Raw genomic sequence first — 21304 nt, forward strand, 5'->3', positions numbered from 1 at the left:
CGGTAACAGGAGATATAAATCTTTTCCAGAGAACAAAACCAAAAACCACATTAGAGAGGAAGGCTGCATGCACGTCCAGACAGGAACACAAGTTCCTGCAACACAATTCCCTTGGGTGGCAGACAAGGTAAGGAGCACGCGGGCCCTGAAGGGCAACCGTGACTACAGCTTCCCCAGCCACCCCCAGGGAGGGCCTGTGATAACATTCGTAGTCCAGAGCCCTTGACAGAGGATGACACCCCCACCCCACCCCGGCTTCTTCCAGAGTGACCACTACCTGAGCTTTTTCACCGCTGCCAAGTGTGTGCTAGGACCAGCTTGCCACCCAGCTAGGTTTCCAAACAAGCGGGAAGAAGTCAGACTGAGCTGAGAACCTGAGCCAGCTGCAGACAAAACAATCCCATGTCATGAACTAGTTTGGGTAAACAGGAGGGGAAGATCCCAGTGAGTTTGGGACAGGAGGAGCTGAAGTTTTGTCCCTTCTTGTATATATACTATAATATCCAGGGTCAAGAGCTTCTCCAGGATGTGCCTTTGGCTATGAAGGGGCTTAGTGCTTTGACTTTTTGGGGGTAGCCTTCTTTCATCCAAATGTCTGTTCTTGTTGTGTTTGCCATACTTAAGGTAAGAGTCTGTGATGAAGACACAGTGGGCAGGACAAAAAGGATTAAGACACCTAGCAACAGCCTTGTGCCACCTTTCAGAAGTCTCATCTGAGGGTCATCTCCTTTGAGAAACCTTCCATGATTTCTCCGCCAGCAGACAATCCTTGTCTGTCTGGAGTCAGACACTGGAGGAGGTTGGCCTAGTGTTAAGTCCTGGAGACCAGGTGTGTCTCGGGGTAAATGTCTGGTGACTGTGGGCCTTCTTTTCCTTAGTAGGTGACACAGGTTATAGGTGACTCTGGAGATGTCCCGGGGATGGGGGAGAGGTAGCAGTGAGCTCTCGGTTCGAGAAACACGCAGGTAGAAGTCATGGGATCTGCTCACTGAATTTCAGAAGCACATCTTCTTTCTCACTGGCACCCAAAGGTGGACTGAGTCCATCTTAGTCAGTTCCCTTCACTGGGCATGGCACAGAGATGCTGGCTCCCTGGCTCCCTGTCTGGTTCTCCCCACCCTCCGAGGACCCAATCAGACATGTTCAAAGTCCTGCCAAAGACGGAATATCCCCTTAGTCACATGACCTCTGTCTGCTGGAAGAGGAGCCCCTCAAAAGAGGGAGTCACCCTTCAGAATTCCAGCGCTCTGGGCTTGGCCAGTTTTTCCAGGAAGGTGTGGGAGGGGAGCCGGATTCTGAGTGCTGCAGAGCCGGGGGTCCAGAGAGATGAAGAGAAGACTGGGAAAACCCAGTCCTGGAAGCTGTTTCTCATCAGGCTCCGGGCTGTGGAGCAACACAGTTAGGTGTGTCTTGATGCTGTCGGGACAACCTGGGGCAAATGACTCCACTTCTTGGTAAGATAAGCTTACTTCTTTGAACAGGACGCTGTAAGTTCTGGTAAAAATGTAACCCAAGGCCAGGGATGGTTGTATATTTTCTTTCCATGTTTCCAAGCACATGACACATGAGCCTCTGCATGTAAGCATGATTCCTGTCAGCCCTGTTTTACAGATGGGTAAACTGAGGCATAGCTAGCAGAGAAGAGTAGAGGTTTAAACCCAGGAAGAATGGGCTGGAACCCAGGTTGTGGAAACTTTGAACTGATATATAATAGACAGACCAGACAGGACACAGTGCGACTGACCCTACGCTTCAACGGTTTCCGGCTCACAGCCAGTTCCTCTTCTTTGCAGAAGTATAGAGAGCCCCGCCTCTCCTATAGTATGCAAATCCTGAGCAGCTATCATTGACTCGTTCCTATCTCAGTCTGGGCCTGCTACTGAGATGTCTTACAATCACTCTGCAAATAGAAGGAAATGTACCCTTTCTTGGAAAAAAAAAAAGCTAAAAATTCCTTAATTTTTTTTATTCCTGGTTCCACAATTTACAAGGCAATATACCTGATGTAAGGAAAAGAAAAAGAAACGGCCACAAGAGACAAAAGACCTCAGGAATGCACATCTGATTGACACTGTATTGCATGAATCAGTGGCTGCGCCTTTGCCAACTGTGGCTATGACAGCCCGAGAAGGGAGTCCTGTTTAGGCTGCAGTGACGTTTGTGACAGTGGATTGTCACCCCTTCAGTGGCAGACAGTTCCTCCTGGGTCTACTGTGCAGAGTAACCTGCAGCTCTCCTGGAAACACCTCGCTGTCCCGCTAAGAGCTGTGACCTTTCCTGTTGTTTTCAAAGCCTTCTGTTACTGCATCCACCACAGATCCGTAGCCACCACCTTAGGCACCGCCTGAGCGTCTTTGATTGTTGCTGCCTGCTATAATTTCCCACATCGCAGTCACCTCTACCCACATCTCCTTCTTTGTAGCCTCCATAGTCTCTTCCTTCACCCCCATATCCACCACCTTGGCTTCCATATCCTGGACCACTGCCACCATAACCTCCGCTACGCCTGTAACCATGACCACACCAGAGTTGCCACCGTCACCTCCAGATCCATTATAGCCACCGTCCCCACCTCCACAACTACCTCTACTGCCACCGCCTCCACCACCAGAGCTTCCTTTCCCACCGAAGTTTCCACCATGACCAAAAAGAAAGAAAGAAAAGCAAGGGCCCGTCTCACTTCACAGGTATGCCCACTGACAACGGTTTTATCGACGGTGTCATGATCTCCACAGTTACAAAAGCGAGTCAGTCCTCCCTTTTCCACTCTGCCTAGCTTCCATAACTACTATGGTTTCAGTCTTGTCATAGTTTTCAAAGTAGTTTCTCAGATTCTGATCTTCTGCATCTCCTTTAATACCATTCTGATGGCTGTTCTTATCTTTTCTTTTTCTTTTTTTCTGAGACAGGGTTTCTCTGTGTAACAGCCTTAGCTGCCCAGGCTGGCCTCGAACGCACAGAGATCCTACCTCTGCTTCCCAAGGGCTGGGATCAAAGGCATGTGCCACCACCACCTGGTTATGATGGCTGTTCTTGGCTGTCCACTTGACTACATCTGGAACAGACTACAATCCAATATGGAGGGCACAACAGTGAGGGGTTTCTGTCTAACGTGAAGTAAGAAAACACACACCTTAATCTGGACCTTGAGGAGGGAAGTATTATCTGGGCCACGCTTTCTGCTGGAAACCTATACAAGGACAAGGAAGAAGGAAGCTTTGCCCTTTCCCTGCTTGCCCTCGCCTTGCTACCACATCCATCCCTTCACCAGCTTTAGAGCCTGCTTCTTCAGTATTCCAGCACAACACTGAAGGCCAGCCAAGAAATCCAGCCTCGTGCACTGAGAAGCTGCAGGGTTCTTGGACTTTCTGTCCACAGGCAGCCATGGCTGGATTCGCTGGACTATAGTCTGTAAGTCATTCTAATAAAACCCCCTTTGTATACATATTCATTCTGTAATTTCCGTTACTCTCCAGAACCATGACTAATACAACCACCACCAAGAATTCTCTTCACTATTAAATGGGCACCGGGCTTTCCAGAATCCTTCCTAGAAATGGCTCCCTTGGTTCTGCCACATGCCCACCAGTCTTGTATGACTGAGCACACACGGCAGCATCCCCCTACTTCCAGGCAAGTGTAGGTCACAACCATAGCCCCTGGAATGTTTTGATTGGAGCTCCCTCATTAAGTGTGCCCCATTTCTCAAAATGTTCTCTTATGTCGGGGGTTCTCAACCTTCCTAATGCTGCTTGTAACCCTTTAGTACAGTTCCTCATGTTGTAGTGACCCCCAACCATAAAATTATTTTACTTGCTACTTCATAACCATAATTCTATCCTTATAATTATGTGCTCTCTGTCTCTGTCTGTCTCTCTCTGTCTCTCTTTCTCTGTCTCTGTCTCTCTGTCTCTGTCTCTGTCTCTGTCTCTCTCTCTCTATCTCTCTCTCTGTGTGTGTATAGACCAGAGGATAACCAGTTGTTTTCCTTCTTTTTGGGACGGTCCCCCACTGATCTTTAATCCTAGCAGGCTAGCCAGCTAGCGCCAGGGACCCACCTGTCCCTACTTCCCCAGGTCTGGATGCCAAGTGAACCCCACCACACATGGAGCTTTTTTTTTTAGACTTTTAGTTATTTATTTGCGTGGGTGTTTGGCCTCCATGTACATCTGTGTACCACCATGTACATGCAGAGCCCATGGAGGCCAGAAGAGAGCATCAAATCCCCGGACTTGGAGTTACGAGTTGTTGTTAGCCTCCATGTGGGTGTTGGGAATGGAATCCATGTGCTCTGGAGGAGTAGTCAGGGCTTTTAATCAACGAGCCACCTCTCTAGCTGACACCTGGATTTTATTAAAGTAAGTTCTGGGGATCGAAATCAGGGCCCTATGATTGAGTAGCAAGTACTTTACTGAAGATGGATGCTAAAAAGAAATCCCACACTAGCTCAGAATGGAGTATAATAAAGGGTTATTTATTTAGGGATAGACTCACAGATCACAGTCCTCTGCATGAATGGGAAACAGGAACTTTATCCACTAGCCGGAAGAGAGAGGGATTGTGTGCTTTACATGGGCATTTATAGTATTAAGAGGTCACGCCCAAGTGGGCAGGTAGCTTAAAGGCTACTGGCTGGAGGATTTCCTATAGCACTTTACCATCTGAGCCACCTACCCAGCAGGCTACCTTCTTGTCACCAACATCTGTTACTTAAACATCCCATCCCCAGCCTACAGCAGGCAAGCCTGGTTTGTAGCTTTAGCTAGTTGGAGGGGACTTGGAGGGAACCTGTGACCTGCCTCAGGGCTGGGAAACCTCAGCCAGGACCTGACCCTGCATGTGTGCCAACACAGTGCCACAACATGGATGGAAAAATTCCCAGGTCTGAGCTGGGATTGAGTAGCGCCTCTGACACGCATTGGCTTGCTGACTTCTCCAGTACTTCACATTCTGGGGCCAGAAATAAACCCTCCCAGATTCCCTGCCCAGTTCATTGCCGATTTGACCTGCTGGGACCCATCCCTACTCCAAAGCCTGCCCTGGGAAAGCTGGATCACAGTTTTGTTTCTCTACTTAATGATGGATCTCTAAGTACTCTGGACCTTATGGGCGAATGGAGCAGGCTGTTAGCAGGGGCTCAATCCGTTTTCTGGATTGCCATTAATGGGAGTTTGTTCCTACTGAGGCACCAGCTGCCCATCTGCAAGGATCCACTCCTGATTGCCCACCCCTGCAGAGACCTTCGGAACCAAGACAATGTAAAAATAGCCTGGTCTGAGTGTCAGGTTTCCTCTGCATATACTGGATTTTTGGGATCCAGTCTGTTTGGATGCTCACCTTCCTGGACCTGGAGTGAGGGGGGAGGAACTTGGACTTCCCACAGGGCAGGAGACCCTGACTTCCCTTGGGGACAAAGAGGGAGGAGGAGAGGGAGGGGGGGGAGTGGGAGGGCGTTGGGAGGAGGGGCGTAAATGGAAACTTTTTATAATTTAATAAAATTACTAAAAGAAAAAACAAAAAAAAAACCAAAAAAAAAAATAGCCTGGTCTTCATGTGGCATGTCACAGACCAAAGAAGGCAGTAATAGGTGGCATCTTTGATGTTTTTTCTGAATAGAGATGAGGCAAGAGGAGAGGGTAGAACAATGGCTTCCAACCTTGCCTCCAGAAAATTCAACTGGGACATAATTTAGCGAACAAATTGCAAACATTTAAAATAACAAAAAATAGGCCCTTTCATTTTTGTGTGCTGTTTCTACAAAGAATCAAAGGGCAGGAAGTGCTTCATGCAGAGACATGCTCATTCTCATTTAAGAGAGGGCCTTAGGGACAGCCTGACGCTGGCTAGGTGGTATTCTACGCATGTGCAATGAACTGCCCGAGGATGCTTCTCAGGGCTTGCCAAAGTGAGATGCCACCTCTGAAGTCTTGCCAGCATTGTAAAATTCTGGGCACGGATTATATCCACAACACAGGTTATATGTTCTGGAGGGTGCACTACTGGCACGGATGTCTTTAGCCTCCAGATTGCCGTTTGCTTTGGTACTTTCTTAATTCTTTGTAGAGGGCCCTAAGTTTGCTTTTAAAATGAAGAGCACCTATGGGGCTGGGGAGAGGCCTCAGGTCTTTAGCAGCCACAATAAAGCCGGGTACAGCACCGTATGCCTGTAACTTCAGTGCTGGGGAAGGGCAGAGAAAGGCGGCTCCCAGGGGAGCATGCTGGTCGCTCAGTCTAGCTAAAGGTTGGGTTACAGATTCAGTAAAGGAGTCTGTCTCAGAAACAAAGTGGGGGACGATAAAGGAAGACACTGACATTGACTTCTGACTTCCACACAGGCCCACACAGGCCAGTGCACCCCGACCACACACGCACCTAGCACTTTTGCAATAACAAGCCGTTCGTTTTCTCCTTTTAAAAAAACAAAATAGAGAGTGAATTATGGTTAGTTTGTATAAAAAAGACAACTGACCAGGCCTTGCTTATGTAGTAGGAGCTGGCAAATTAGCTCACAGTTGTGTTTTTGTTTAACGTGAAATGTAAATTGTTTCTCCCTTGATTCTCTCGTTGCTTAACTACCATTCTGCGTAGGTGAATCAGTAGGCTCTGCTAACCTGGGAGGGGCCATGTTCTGCTAACCTGGGAGGGTCCTCAGATACAACTCTAGGACTCTCAAGCTCCCTACCATACCACAAAGGCCTGCTTTGATAACATAGTCCAACCTACTTCTTTGATTCTGCCATGACAGCCCAACAAAACCCCAGGAGATGGAGGTCCTTCCACTGTGTTCTCATGGACCGTGACATCTTGGAGTGGCATTTTCACGACAGTGAGCCCTTGGAGCACACCCCACGGAGCATGCCTCCCCATCACCTTCATTCATGGAAGACCATCCCTCAACTGCCGTGATGGATGTGGTCTGAGTCTGTCCCCCAAGGGTTCCAATGTTGGAGACTTGGTCCCCAAGGTGACAGTGGTGGGAGGTGGTGGGAGATGGTGGGAGGTGGCGAGGAACCTTTAAGAGGTAGGACCTGGCAGGAAGGCTTTTAAATCCCTGGAGACATCTACTCTTGTCATTCTCCATAATGTGATAGACAAGGGGAGGGGCTTCAAGGGTCAACTTTAAGCAACACAAACTATATGTGAGCTAAAGAAAACTCTTTTTCTCTCCTGTTTCCCCCCTTGACCATCTCTCTCTCTTTCCTGCCTCCTAATGCTGGGATTGACCTCCCTAATGCTGGGATTCCAGATGTCCCACTACACCTGGTGATAACCCCCCTTTATTTGCAAAGTTACCTGCCTCAGGTACTTTGTAAGAGTGGCAGAAACCGGATGAGTCCAGAACCACAGCCCATCTCTCTCCTGTATTCCTCTCTTCTACTGGAGTCTAATGTATTCCCTCCGGGCCAGCCTTATTCTTCCTGCAGCTTGGGAATCTCTACAAAGAATAGAGAAAGCCTGAAGCACCCAGTGAGCCCTTACTCCCAGCTTCCAGTCTGATGCTGACCTACCCTCTTTCTATTTGCAATTTCAAAAATGCATTCAGAGCCTGGAGGGGATGCTGCCCTTTTGGCGATTCTCACAACTCCCCCCCCCCCCCCCGTGTGTGTGTTGTGGGGTGGTGGGGTGGTCAGTTTCCATTCTTTTCTTAGCTGCTGGGGAATTGGGAGATTTGGTACTCATCATAGTCCACGTGTGCGGGGACTTCCCCTCACCATCCCCTAAGCCACCCAGACTCTGGTACCCCAAGGGCATGTACTGAGGACAGACTGGCATGATAGAGTAATGCTATCTGGTACCCCAGGGGCATGTACTGAGGACAGACTGGCATGATGGAGTAATGCTATCTGGTACCCCAGGGGCATGTACTGAGCACAGACTGGAATGGAGTAATGCTATCTGACATTCAGATCTCAGCCCTGCCTCTTGCCTGTGCTGTGCTCAGCTTTCCAAGCCTGTGCTCTCACCTGCCCCGCGAGAAGCTTTACTGTTGGTGTGGAGGGCATGGGTGCTGCAGGGACCTGGCGTATTCTTCCCTGTCACTCACCAGTGCTGGCTCCCTTACTTGACTCGGACTTTACAGATGCCATCCCTTTCTCCCTGATCCAAGGGGTGATCTGGGCAGCCAGGGGCCCAGACGGCTTTACTTCTATTCTCTTAGTCATAGGCCCCAAAGGGACCCTGGGAAAGAATTCTCTGGGCCACTTGTGAGAAAAGTCTCTTGACTGGTGCTTGTCTCTGCCCTGAACGCATGTCTAGTGCTTTGAGGGGGGGAGAAGTTCTAGGGCCCAGAGGGAGAGAACAGGCAAGGCGCCCAGGTCTGGGTGACTCTGGGGTTTTTCACTGTGGAGAGGGACCTAGCATGGGCTCAGGGTTCTACACTCTTCTCCCTCCCCTGAGACCCTAGTAGCCTTACCAGTTCCTACACCCATACCTGTACCTGTCTGGGGAGGCCAGGTGACACAGAGCCAGGTCAGGGTCAAATGCTGCTTCAGTCACTGTGTCCCCTTTGCAGATTATCCTGTCATCCTGTCAGCTGTCACGTGGGAGCACGTCACCTTCCAACAGGCTTATCAGAAGGAGTAGCAGACAGGTTTGGGGGGCAAGGGTCCCCTGGCGCCAGGATAGGACTTACACATACTCCCATCAGGTGATTTACCTGGCCATTTCCAGCCCACACCATGCCCTTTTCCTATTTAAGTCTAGTCTCTGCTCCATAAGGTACGGGCCTTAAACTTCAAGCCTACACAAAATCTCCCATTAGGCCCTGGTTTCTGTGGGCAAAGGCCTCTGATCTGTGGGAATCTTTAACAATTTGGATTGGTATTTTTTTTTAAAATCTACTAAATAAAAAAAAAGAATAAGAAAGGAATACCAGCTTTTATTTTGAGGTAGGAATGTCCTGCTACGTTGTCCAGACTGGTTGATGTTGAACTTGTAATCCTGCTTCAGCCTCATGAAGACTGGGACTGTGAACCTGTGCCACTAAAGCCCAGCTTACCTAGAGCTACTCCTAAAGTGAATTTGTTTGTACGCTGGTGGCTTAGTGACTAACACTTCTGAAGGGATGAATTCTCCTCCGATGTGACTTTGACTTTGTCCCATAAGATTGATAAGTACTGTTATCATAGAGTTGATCACTTCTCAAATATCCGCAACTCTTGGAATGAGTTTTCGGAGTAGTTTCTAGAATTTTCAGGTGGCTTGTGATGTGTAGATTTTATATTAGATGTGAATTTTCATGGTACACGCTGATGACATGGCCTGTCAGAGCTTCATACACAAGACATCTGTCAGCACCTGTGAGGTTTTCTGGCAGAACACACAGTTGATTTCTGCACATCAACCCGTGTGTGTCACGGTGCCATGGCTGTCTTTAGATCACTGACAAACGTGAGAATCCCTATCTGTCGATTGATAGTAGAGACATAATGATACTCTCCCAGCTATGATAAAAATTGAGGCTGCAGAGATGGCTTAGTGGGTAAAATGCTTGTCACACATCCATGAAGACCTGAGTTCGGATCCTCAACAGCCGTGAGAGCCGGATACAAAGGCACACATCTGTCATTTCAGAGCGGAAGGTCAACTGGTCCAGCTGAAATGGACAACTTCAGGTTCGGTGAGAGAACCTGCCTCAAAAAACTATGGTGAAGAGCAAAGGGTTGGCCTTTACATGCACGCGTGCGCGCGTGCACACACACGTACTCACACGTGGGGTATGTCCTTGTAATGCGAGTGCTGGGGAGGTGGAGACAGGAGGCTCTCTGGGGCTCGCTGGCCAGCCAGTGTACGGATTGGCAAGTTCCAGGTTCAGAGATAACTCTGTCTCAAAACAGAGAGAGTACTGGAGGAAGACGCCCAAGGTTTGACTTCTGCTCTTCACAGGTACTTGTATGGTGAGGGTGTCTGAGCACACTCCTGCATACTACACACGTGGGCGATGCAGGTGAACACACAACCACACATGAGAAGAACAAGACGAAGACCTTTAGCGCCCTCCTCACCCCCTTCTCGCCACCACTTTTCCACTCTCGGCTTTAGTTGAAATAACATGAGATTTTTGTCCCCGGCAGCTACAAACTGTTTATCTTTTCTGAGCAACCATTCCAAACATTTATTAGGCATCACAGGCAAGCTTCAACCAACTTCAGGGCCATAGTTTGGACTTTAATCGGAGGGCTCTACCAATCACAATAACTTTTCTATAATATCATTCCTGTTCTTAAATTGTTTAATGGAATGAATTTCCTATTTGACTAGAATACTTAATGAAGAAGTTTCTCCTCCACCCCCACCAGGAAAACAAATCCGTGCTTGGGATTTGAGTCTGTGTGAGCAGAGGCTGTTTCAAGGACCCCCAAGCATCCGCGCCTACTTTTAGTAGAAGCAGTTTCACGCCCCCCTCCCCCGCAGTTCCAGGGCTCAACACAGAGCCAAGCACCACATAGTAGGTTCTCAGTAAATACATTTTCTTACACAGACTCTGAAGACTCAAGGCTGGTTTGTTCTGCCACCCTCAAGCCTCACCCCCAACCTCATTGCCCTTATGCTGGATACAGGCATAGGTGTGTGATTTCCCCACTCCACCTTTTCAGACCTTGTTAGACCTACTGAGATATAAGTAAACCTAGGCTGCTGGTCCAGAACTCACAAGGTCACCCAGGATGGCCCCATACTTGGGGCAATCCTCCTGCCTCAGCTTTCTGAGTGCTGGGATTCCAGGTGTCAGCCACAGGAAGCTTGTCTTCTTGTTTCTATTTCTGTTTGTTTTGCTTCTAAGATTTAAGTCTTTATTCAGATTTCTGCAAAGAGACCTGCGTGCCCATGAGAGCTTCAGAGAGAACAGAGAAAACACAGTGGCTCTCCATCTCTGTCCTGGTATGAGCTAGCCCTGCTTTCTCCTCTATGAAGTCCAGCAGGCTGTTGTGGGAATTCAATCCAACAGTAAATTGTATTGGGGTGGCTTGGCCCTATGGGCATGCTCATTTTTGGGCATGTGACCAGAAAAGGACTGAAGTTTAGTCACACTCGCTTTCTCTGGAACGATGTAGGAGCTGGCAGAGCTATGGCTTCGAGTTTTCCTTGGTCCTTTGGGAATGAAATTATGATGCAGCAGTGGAGAACTGGTCCCCAGCAGATCGGCGGAGCAGCTGGGGATGCGATACAGATTCCTCCTTCTGTTTTGTAATCATTGTGCACGGATTTGATAATAATAAAAGGTAAAACAATCCCCAGGTTTCCCTGGCTTCCAATGTGGGGCTTGAACCCATGACTCTGAGAATAAGAATAGTATATTTTATCAACTGAGCTAGCTAGGGACTATTGTTACAAATTAATTTCCCCTCATACTTATTTTTTTGACTATTTAGAACCTTTATTTAGGTATAATACTATCTTAAAATTTAAACTTTCTGTTTCGATATTAAGTTTACGTTTTAAGTTTTCCACAGTGAACAATAAATTTCCCTAACAGCCATCTCTAAGTCTCCAAAAAGATGACGGGGCCCCACAACAACGATTGTACCTGGATCATAATGATGCCATTGAGCCAATAAACACCACTCTGATAGACTTTGGGCTACAGACTGCTCAGGACAGTTCCAAGGTGGCTGACTGAGATGGCCCAGCCTCATGTGCCACTCTAGCCAAGGCTTCAGATAAGCTTTAGTCGTTACTCAGAGACTGGCTGCTAACGATGCAGCTAGTCCTCCTAAGACTTAACCATTGTTTTAGTTTTTATAGGGTCCTAGAGAGATGCTGTCACCAGCTAGACAGCAGGAAGTAATTCTAAGAACATGACACCCCCTTTCCAAATAGGTTGGGTGAATGATTTTGGTTTTTCTCAGGATTATGGATAATGTTCATCTGTAGAGAGCTGGTAATAAATTGTAATAGGGTTGGAGTGGAACAATAGAGGTTAGACTCAGGGATCTCATTTTATATGTTTCTACTTCTGTTTAGAATGTTTTGTATATTGATGCAAATTAAGGTTATTCTTGTCATATTGCACTATACATTTCTACCTCTGGTTAAGAAATTTTTATATTATATTTTATATGTATTGTCACAGTTTCAAGGTCATTGTCCTTATACTGTACATTTATTTATAGATTGTATATTTTTATAATGTGAAGCTTTAGTCTTTAAGCTATTTGGTTAAAAGAATTGCAGGTTAATTGCTACCCATGTTTGTCAAACTTATAGCCACGTTCATTAGGTTTTCTAGGTGTGCAGAGATATATACCACAAAGATAGGTCATTTTCAAACACTCAAAGACCTACAGAATATTGAATTTAAATGTTTTAATAACTTAGAATTCTGTTGATGTAAGACATGACTGCTCCCGGCAGCACCACTCTACTCCTGAGAGGATTATGTTCACTGAAGACTCTCCGTATGGAGTTTGTTTTCTTCTTGGCAAAATTGGTACATTGAGAAAAAAACCTTCTCTTGCCTTGACTGCTGACAGTAAACATGATGTCCAATCCAGATAAGCAGGACACAAGGAAAAGTAACTGCCAAACTTTGCTGAGACAAGGTAGGCCAGTCCTTCAAAATTTCCTGCTTCTGAAAATGGTCTGTTAGATATTCTAGGCCTATAAGTCAAGGTTGGAAGCCCCAACATCACAGAGAAATCTTGGGTGACTGTCCAGGCTGTTCTTGCAATTTTGGAAATCGCTTGTCTGAACTGCCTGCTTACTTGGGTAATTATTTTTTCTCAGGACTGTGATGGGGTTGAAGACTACATAGTTACAGTTTTAATCCTCATGAATCTTAGCTAAGGACATATTAGGTACAAACTTAGACTCTTTAGGAAAGGACAACTATTAGAGCAATCTCTATAAAAATTGCCTTTTACCTACAGTCTGGATATCAAAGATGTGGTTCTTACTTGATATGGTTCTTTGTTGTTGTTGTTGTTTGGGTTTTCAAGACAGGGTTTCTCTATAGATAACTTTGGAACCTGTCCTGGAACTCACTCGGTAGACCAGGCTGGCCTTGAACTCACAGAGATCCACCTGCCTCTGCCTCCATAGTGCTGGGAACAAAACCTAATTTATAGTTCTTATTGTACACAGTTTTATATTAGAATTAGAACCTTCCTTTTTATTTTAGACTAAAAGGGGGAAAATGTTGTGAGAATTCGATCTGACAGCAAATTGTATTGGGGTGGCTTGGCCCTATGGGTGTGGTCTTCTCTGGGTATGTGACTAGGTAAGAACTGAAGGTGAAGATCATGCTTGTTCTTTCTGGGTGGGTGGGAGCTGGCAGAGTTATGGCTTAAAGTTCCCCTTGGCCATTTGGGAATGAGGTTACGACTCTGAAGTGTAGAGCGTTTTCCCCAGTGGGATCATTACAGCAGCTGGTGACACAACCCAGATTCCTCCTTCTGTCTTGTAATTATTGTGCATGGATTTGGTATTAATAAAAGGTAAAACAATCCCCGGGTTTCCAACTTTACACTGTCTCTTGGCATCTGATCCCTTCTCTTTTCAGATGCCTGGCTTTCACGGGAGATGCCCACGTCCATGTGTAAGGACACACATAGACACTCCCAGGTCCACTGTCCTCACTTCTGCATGCACCAGCTGAGCAACCAATCTGTCTTGTTTGCTTTCTGTTGCTGTGAGAAAGATCATGACCAAAAGCAGCCTGGGGAGGGAAGGGTTTATTTGGCTTACATATCCTGGAACACAGTCCGTAGAGGAACACAGTTCCAAGGCAGGAACTCAAGGTAGGAACTTGGAGGCAAGAACTGGAACAGGGACCCTGGAGGAAAACTGCTGACTGGCTTGCTCACTCCTCCTGGCTTGCTCAGTTTGCTTTCTTATTACACAACCCAGGACCACTTGGCCAGGGAGGGCACCACTACAGTGGGCTGGTCCTGCCACACCAATTATTAATTAGAAAAATGCTCTTGTTAATTAATTAAAAGTGCCTTAACAAAATGGCATACCTACACGCCAGTCTTTTGGACGCATTTTCTTAATTGGTTCCCTCCTTCCAGATAACTCTGGCTTGAACGAAGTTGACAAAAAACTAGCTACTCAGTTTTCGAGGCGCTAGAAGAGGAATCCAGGATTTCACCCACACCAGGCAAGTGCTCTGAGGCACATCCCTGACCCTCATTTTTTAAAAATATTGAGATATAAGTGTTGTTTCTTTATGGACTACATTGCAGTGACTGACTGTATGCGTCCTATAATAATCAAACCACAGCAACAAACATGTGTCTCTCAGGCTAACATTTTTGGTGCGTGGGGAACCTCACACTCAAGTAGCACTAGACAGTACACAGTGTTGATGCCGAAGCCACTGCCCGCGGGCTGTGCTTTGGCGGTGCTACAGCATTTGTCTTCCCCTCACCTTCTTGTGACCAGCCTCCCAGTGGCACTGCTGTGAGACAGTAGAGCTGTCCCTTCAGGCATCACACTCTCAGGGGGGTTCCAATTTGAGTTTTAAGATGGTTTCTGATTCAATTACTGTTTATAGCTGAGACAGCCAAGGCTCAGGGAGCTAAATCACTTACTGTAGGCCGTGGTAGGGGACGGAGGGATTCAGGGGATGAGAGGAGAGAAGAGAGGACGGAGGGGAGGTATGGGGAGGGAAGGAGAGAGAAGAGGGAAAGGGGTCTCATACTCAGAGGTATCCATCTAACCTGTGCTTTAAGGGGCTTTGCAGGACTCCCCTGAAATGGGGACGATTGTCCCCATCACGGGCAAGCAAGCTGAGACTGAGAAAGTCTCCCTCAGTAAGTGACACAGTTGAGATTTGGTCCCCAGGTCTTGTTTGTGTCACCTCACTCTGGCCTCTGACAATGGGGAGGGGTTACGGGATTCCACAGTCTTCTGGCCTCCAGAGTCTCCGAGCCGCCACCTTGGTGATGGAATCAGAGCAAGATGGATTCTTCAGTCTGCTCTGGAATGCAGCCTTGGGTGTAGGCACCCCAGAAAACCAGGGAAGCTTGCCATCCAGTCCCTTTCATAGAGGGAAGATGAAGGACTGTGGACATTCCATCTACAGAGGCCAAGGAGAGCTGACCAGTGTAACCCTCACAACAGCTAATGGAGTCCTGGCTTTGGGGAAGCTGGTTACCTCTGCCTGAGGCAGGGATTGCTAGCCTTACAGCCCTCCTGAGATGGTCCAGGTCATGGCAATGGCCGGCTCTCTGATCCAAGCATCATGCACAGTAAGACAGTTGCTTACAGGCTGGGGATTCATGAACCAAGGAGCACGTTAGAAGTGATCACTCGGGGACTCAGGTGTGAGTGAATCTGGATCTCTTTACTGATGACCTTTGGCCTTTGTTTGTTTGTTTGTTTGAGACAGGGTTTCTCTGTGTAGCCCTGGCTATCCTGGAACTTGCTCTGTTGACCAGGTTGGCCTCAAACTCTCTGAGATCCTCCTGCCTCTGCCTCCCGAGTATTGGAATTAAAGGCCTGCGCCACCACCACCCAATGGCCTTAGATGCACAGGACACTTAAGGGGAAAATACAAAGGGCTCCTGTCTAACCCCTGCTGTCCCTGTAGCTTATCTTTCCCCAGAATGCTCACAGTGTCACCTTTCCAAACCAGCGCCTTTGACTTAGTGACAGCTGTATGCTCTCAGGTCCTTCTCCGCGACCACTGTATACTCATTCATTCGTCCAATCTCTCATGTGCTCAGCAAACAGTAACCATGGGGGCAGTTCTCAAGCAGAGAACTGTGTAGCCCATGAGCAGATAGATGCAGAGGGGCAGTTCCCATCTTCATTCTGCAAGCCCAGGCTTCTTGGCAGATCTACAGGACTCTCCCTTGCACCATGTGGCCCCTTGCTGGCCACAGCTGCACAGCAGAGAGGAGCAGCCCCAATGTCACCCTCGGACACCCTGAAATTTCTGTTCAATCAGTCACTGCATTAGCAGAGGTCATACGGTCCAGCTATTCTGGGCTCGGTCCCCTTTGCTCGGCGTCTGATGGGTTCTCTGTAGAGCAGTCTCCTCACACTGGCTCAGTCAATCATTCTAGCTTTCCCTTATTTAAAGGTGACAGAGCCTGAATCCCATAGTTATGGGATTCCCTGGGCGGTGTACACAAACCATTGGTGAGGTTGTTGTCTCTTCCAGACTCAGTTTCCCCATTCGTGCTGGGGGCTTTGAAGAGCGCGGTTACAGAGGCCTTTTTAATACATCGAGCTGTAGTGTAGACATTCAGGGTATGCCTGGCATGAGCTCCTAGGGTTCCCTGCCAGGCAAGCGCACGTGCTTTTCCACCTTTAATGTTTTCTCCAGCAAGCGGAGGAAAAGAACAAACTCTAAGTTCCTAATACTCACAATTGTGGGGGAGTTCCCATCACCCTCACTGCTGTTGGGTCACAGTAGGGGCATCAGTTCCCTGATAAGCCCTCAGACACAGAAGGTCCAGGAGTTGTGGCTAGTACGGCACCACACCCACACCCAGCCAGAGCTCCTGCTTCCTGTGCACTGTTTGAGAGAGCCACCGGCAGCTTGTGACTCAGGAAGGCACATTCTAACCTGCCTAACCCACGAACATCACTGCGGCCACCCCACACAGGCTACCAACTACCAGCAATGGGAGTCGTAAACCACACGTGTAACATGTCCCAGGAGGACCAGATTTCTGTCTCTGCATTAAAAGGAGTCACTAAGTCTTCTCTGAGGCCCTGGCTTTGCAATACAAAACCTTCACTAACAATGTCACCCACGGGACATGGAAGCAGAGCTGGGACTCGAACCCAAGATAACACACCAAGCTCACCCATGGCCACCACCATGAAGAAGGACCAGGACGGGAATGACACAAAGCCTTTGCGGATTAAAGCCGCCACCACCGACACAGATGGGGCACATCAGCCCGTGGAGACAAAGTCTCTTTGCTGTCTTAACCTCGGCTCCAAGGAGCAGTCAAGCCCACCTTACAGACAGAGAAAGCAAGACTCAGACATTACAGAGACTCTCAAGGGACCATCAGTGGCCCAGTGAGTGAAAAGCTACTCTCACCACACCTGTCCCGCAGCTGCCTCGCACTGTGCTGCTTCCTGCTTTAGCCCACGGTGTCCACCTGGAGCCTATAAAACTCTAATCACTGGCCTCTCGCGGCCGCTCGGGGTACGGGGAGATGAGCTGGAACCGAAGGGGAAAATCCTCCTGTTTGTCAGACTTAGGAGAGGAAGGGAGCCTTCCTTCAATTCCTCAGGACTATAGAACCCCCGGGAGCCTGGGACTTGTCCCAGCCTCTGACCAGGACCTCTCTGTGCTGGGACATTTGGACTCTCCCTGGACTAGCTCTTGTTGGACACTCACCTTTTCTGGAGCAAGCGGTGTCTGTGTTCTAGTGAGTCCCGTAGTCCAGGTCCAGCGACTGCCTGTCGTGCGTCCTGACTGTCCTGCTCCGTCTTCTGAGGAGCTGAGCTGGAGTGGCACGCGAGAACAGCTCATCTTTCAAGGGCTGGCCGCTGATGTCATCACTCTCCTGGGCACTCCTCCCTCCACCTCCAGCTCAGCTCAAGCTCCCAGCCCAGCCTGGGGAGCAGCGGCAGCAGCAGCAGTGGCAGCAGTGGCAGCAGGGGCAGCAGCAGCAGCAGCAGCAGCAGCAGCAGGGGCAGCAGTGGCAGCAGTGGCAGCAGGGACAGCAGGAGCAGCAGCAGCAGCAGTAGCAGCAGCAGCGGCAGCAGGGGCAGCAGGGGCAGCAGCAGCAGCTCCCAGCTGCGATGTTTATGGACCCTCCCAGTTGCAGGGGACAAATTGGGATGGCCATAGGTAGCCTTCCATTTGTGCAGACTGTTGCCAGGGAGGCTGGAGTGGCAAATGTTTTCCCTGCGGCCAGAACGGCCACTGAAGGAGCACGTGAATGTCTGTGTTCAACACAACACTGCTTACCATTACTGGGTCTCCCGAGCTGGTTGTTTTGCTTCTGAGTTTTAGGTGCAAACAGTGGGCATTTCCCTACAGGGTGTAACTAGAAGTCCTTGGGCCAGATGTGTGTGGGCCTCTGCCAGACACTGATTTCCTCTGAGGAATTTAGACGCAGTTTCTTCCTCCACCTCCTGGTTCTCTGGTCATGTTCATTCCCTTTGAAGATCAGCTAAAGACCTACAGTGCTTTCTGATCCAGATCAGAGGAGTGGAGGGTGCTGGGGAGCTCAGAGACTAGCCAAGAATGAACCTAAGGCTTCAGGAAGCCACACAGAGCCCCAGCTAATGACCTCCCCCTGAATATCTCTCAGTCAAGCTCATACACTCTGTGTGCGTGCGTGCGTGCGTGCGTGCGTGAAATGCCACCATAGGGATGGGAGGTAGATGGATTGGCCTGGGGACTAGCCCTGGCCTGACTTCAGACTTACTGAGGTTGAATCCAGGCACTTCTGAGCCATTGCCTCACCTGCACCTCTGGCCTGTCTGACCCCAGGGAGCTCCTGTGGCCCTGGGTCTCTGGTTCACCTAGGTGAATGAGCCTGCTGGCTGGCTAACTCTGCATGCAGATGCTGTGTGTTTCCCCACTCCTGCAGGGAAGACAACAATCCCCAGCACAGCACTGAAGGGTCACAAGGGAAGGAGCCATCCACAAACTTTGTAGACCAGGCAGAGAAGTCAGCCTGGGGACCCACAGAGTTTGAGGCTGTATGGTTTGGGGTTAGAGGTCTGTCTGTGTGTAGACCCAGATTCAAAACCAAGAACAAACTCCCCAAAGTCCCACTATCCTGTCCCTGTTTTGTAGTCCTGGCTGGATGCTGCTGGGTCTGGAGTGGCTGGCTCGGTTTACATTACAACTGTTCTCACTCTGGTGGGGAGCACCTCTCTCACTGGGTTCTCACTCTGGTGGGGAGCACCTCTCTCACTGGGTTCTCGCTCTGGTGGGGAGCACCTCCCTCACTGGGTTCTCACTCTGGTGAGGAGCACCTCTCTCACTGGGTTCTCGCTCTGGTGGGGAGCACCTCTCTCACTAGGTTCTCACTCTGGTGGGGAGCATCTCCCTCATTGGGTTCTCACTCTGGTGGGGAGCACCTCTCTCACTGGGTTCTCACTCTGGTGGGGAGCACCTCTCTCACTGGGTTCTCACTCTGGTGGGGAGCACCTTCTCAACTTGGGGCCAGACGCTCAACAGCTATAGAGTCCTGTATCACTAGAGCACTCAGATAATTCCCCAGGGAGTGTGAGACTCAGCTAGCCCCACCTACTTGCCACCCTACAGGTCTGGCTTGCTGTCACCCTGTCTTAGGGGCAAACCCTAGTGTGGAACTGGGAGCAGCCTTCTCTTGTCGGACACATCAAGTCACCAAGATTGTGCCTTCCATCTAGCAAGCGATGGAGTGTCCAGCTATCAAACGAATCCAGAAATCTTACACAGCACCCACACCCCTGTTTATTGACACTAGTAAGGACCTGTTCTTCCATCTGGCTGTCCCTGTCTTAAAACCACTCCCTGTCTCCCTTTTCTCTTCCTCTTTTCTCCTCTCTGCTTCTCCCTTCCTTCCTTCTCTTCTCCTCACCCCTTCTTTTATTCCCCCCTCCTTTCCTCTCCCTTCCTTCTCTTCTCCCTCCATCATCACCCTCTCTCTACATTTCTCTCTACCTTTCTCTCCTACATCCACTGGTCCATCTACCCACTTGTTCATCTCACACACACATAGGCAGGCAGAAGTGAGGAGCCAGGCACACACCAGGCCAGTCCCTGCCCTTAGGCTGCGGAGTCATTTCGAAGCACTCCTTGTGAAAGCAGTAGCCACTCCTTTCTAGCTCAGCTCGCTTTTTACACTTTGCTATTGATATGAGCAAATCTGGCTAAACTCTCTCTGAAAGCTCCCTGCGGTGACTGCCTGTGCCATCCTCAACACTCTGTGTGTTTGTGTGGGAGCTGCAGAGGGAGTCTCAGCCCGACAGGACTCCAGCATTCAGCCCCTCCGCTGTATGCAGGGAGGGCGGTGAAAGAGGCCAGATGTTTCTGTGAAGTCCCCCACCTAGCCATGGCCCTTCACACAACATACAAAGGTTCCCCTGTGCCGCTCTCTTCTCTCTAATAGTTTCTCCAGCCACCTTCATCCTTTGGCACCATGAAGCCCCCTCAACTTTCCAAGTGCGGCAGGATCACGTTTAACTTTGGGCCTTTGCCCAAATGGATACGGTCTCTTCCTCCTAGGCCCTGGATGGTAACTCCTGTTTTCTGGGAGGTTGTTTGGAAGCTTCTGATATGCTTTTGTGTTCCCCAACTCCTGTGTGTCCCACATCAGCTTTGGGCTTTTTCTTGGTGGGTTAAGAAGCCCACAGGCAGGAAGCTCAATGTTTTACTGCTGTGTATCACCCCACAGAGTGGGCTCACTATAACTGGATTAGAAAAGGGAAGAGTCCTCCCACCCAACCTGACTGGGGTCAAGGAAAGACCAAGTAAAACAGAAGATCACAAAGCAGAATAGCAACACATTTGTAGAAATCCATCTACCTCTCTGCCACAATGTTCCAGAACATTCTCTCCATGTCACTGGGTGAGGAAGAAGTCCTCAAAGCTTCCAGAACTGTCCTGTGTTTTTGTCCAGAACTCCATGTTTTGATGTTTTGACCAGAGAGCTACCTACCACTGATCTGCCTATCTATCTATCTATTATCTATCTATCAAATCAATCAATCTATTATCTATCAATCTACCTATATATTATCTATCTATCTATCTATCTATCTATCTATCTATCTATCATCTGTCTATCAATCTATTATCTATCAATCTATCTATCTATCAGTCTACCTATCTATTATCTATCTATCTATCATCTATCTATTTCTATCTCTGTGTTAAAAGAATTTATTAAACAGCTTATGCTGGCATAGTAACAACAGCTCTCTCACACACCTGAGAGGCTGAGAACCCGTAGTTGCCTGGTCATTAAGCCTGGGTACCTCAGCAGTCCCAATCTGGCACTGAAAACCCAGAAAGTTTCTGGAGAGTCATGGGACTCCATCTCCTACGGAAGCCTGGAAACTCTGGTTCTGATACCATAGATGGACTCAGTAGCAACAGGGTAAATCAACCCAGAGACAAGGAGATCAATCAAGCAAAGGAACCTCTTCCAGCCATGCCCCACCCCCTTTAAATCTGGACTGCCCAGCAGCTGGCATCCCTATTTGGGTGGCTCTTCCAACATCAAGTATGGCAACTGGGACAACTCCTCCAATGAGACTCCCTACTCCGGCGATTCTAATTTGTGACCAGTTGCACTAAAACCAAACATCTCTGTGGTGGCATGCACAGGTTGGTCCCGACTTTGGTTCTTAGCTTTCAAAAATACGTGTTTGTCTCACTGTCACCCTGTAG

At 48.7% G+C, this 21304-nt stretch overlaps 2 protein-coding genes across 3 annotated transcripts in view; both read right to left on the bottom strand.

The window, feature by feature from the left end:
- The window catches only part of Bdkrb1 (bradykinin receptor B1), a 43684-nt gene extending 26251 nt beyond the window's left edge, over positions 1 to 17433 (bottom strand). Inside the window, exon 1 of the mRNA XM_085697903.2 lies at positions 17306 to 17433. The gene's annotated coding sequence lies outside the window, so the exon portion shown is untranslated. The remainder of the gene's footprint in view (positions 1 to 17305) is intronic.
- Bdkrb2 (bradykinin receptor B2) overlaps positions 1 to 17446 on the bottom strand; it is a 32142-nt gene extending 14696 nt beyond the window's left edge. The window contains exon 1 of one of the 2 annotated variants that reach the window (XM_087911527.1): positions 17306 to 17446. The gene's annotated coding sequence lies outside the window, so the exon portion shown is untranslated. The remainder of the gene's footprint in view (positions 1 to 17305) is intronic. The other variant, XM_087911526.1, reaches the window with a different exon arrangement.
- Between the last annotated feature and the right edge of the window lie 3858 nt (positions 17447 to 21304).

The sequence above is a fragment of the Myodes glareolus genome, chromosome 11 (genome assembly GCF_982192425.1).
Source record: "Myodes glareolus chromosome 11, mMyoGla1.1, whole genome shotgun sequence".
Taxonomy (NCBI): Eukaryota; Metazoa; Chordata; class Mammalia; order Rodentia; family Cricetidae; genus Myodes; species Myodes glareolus.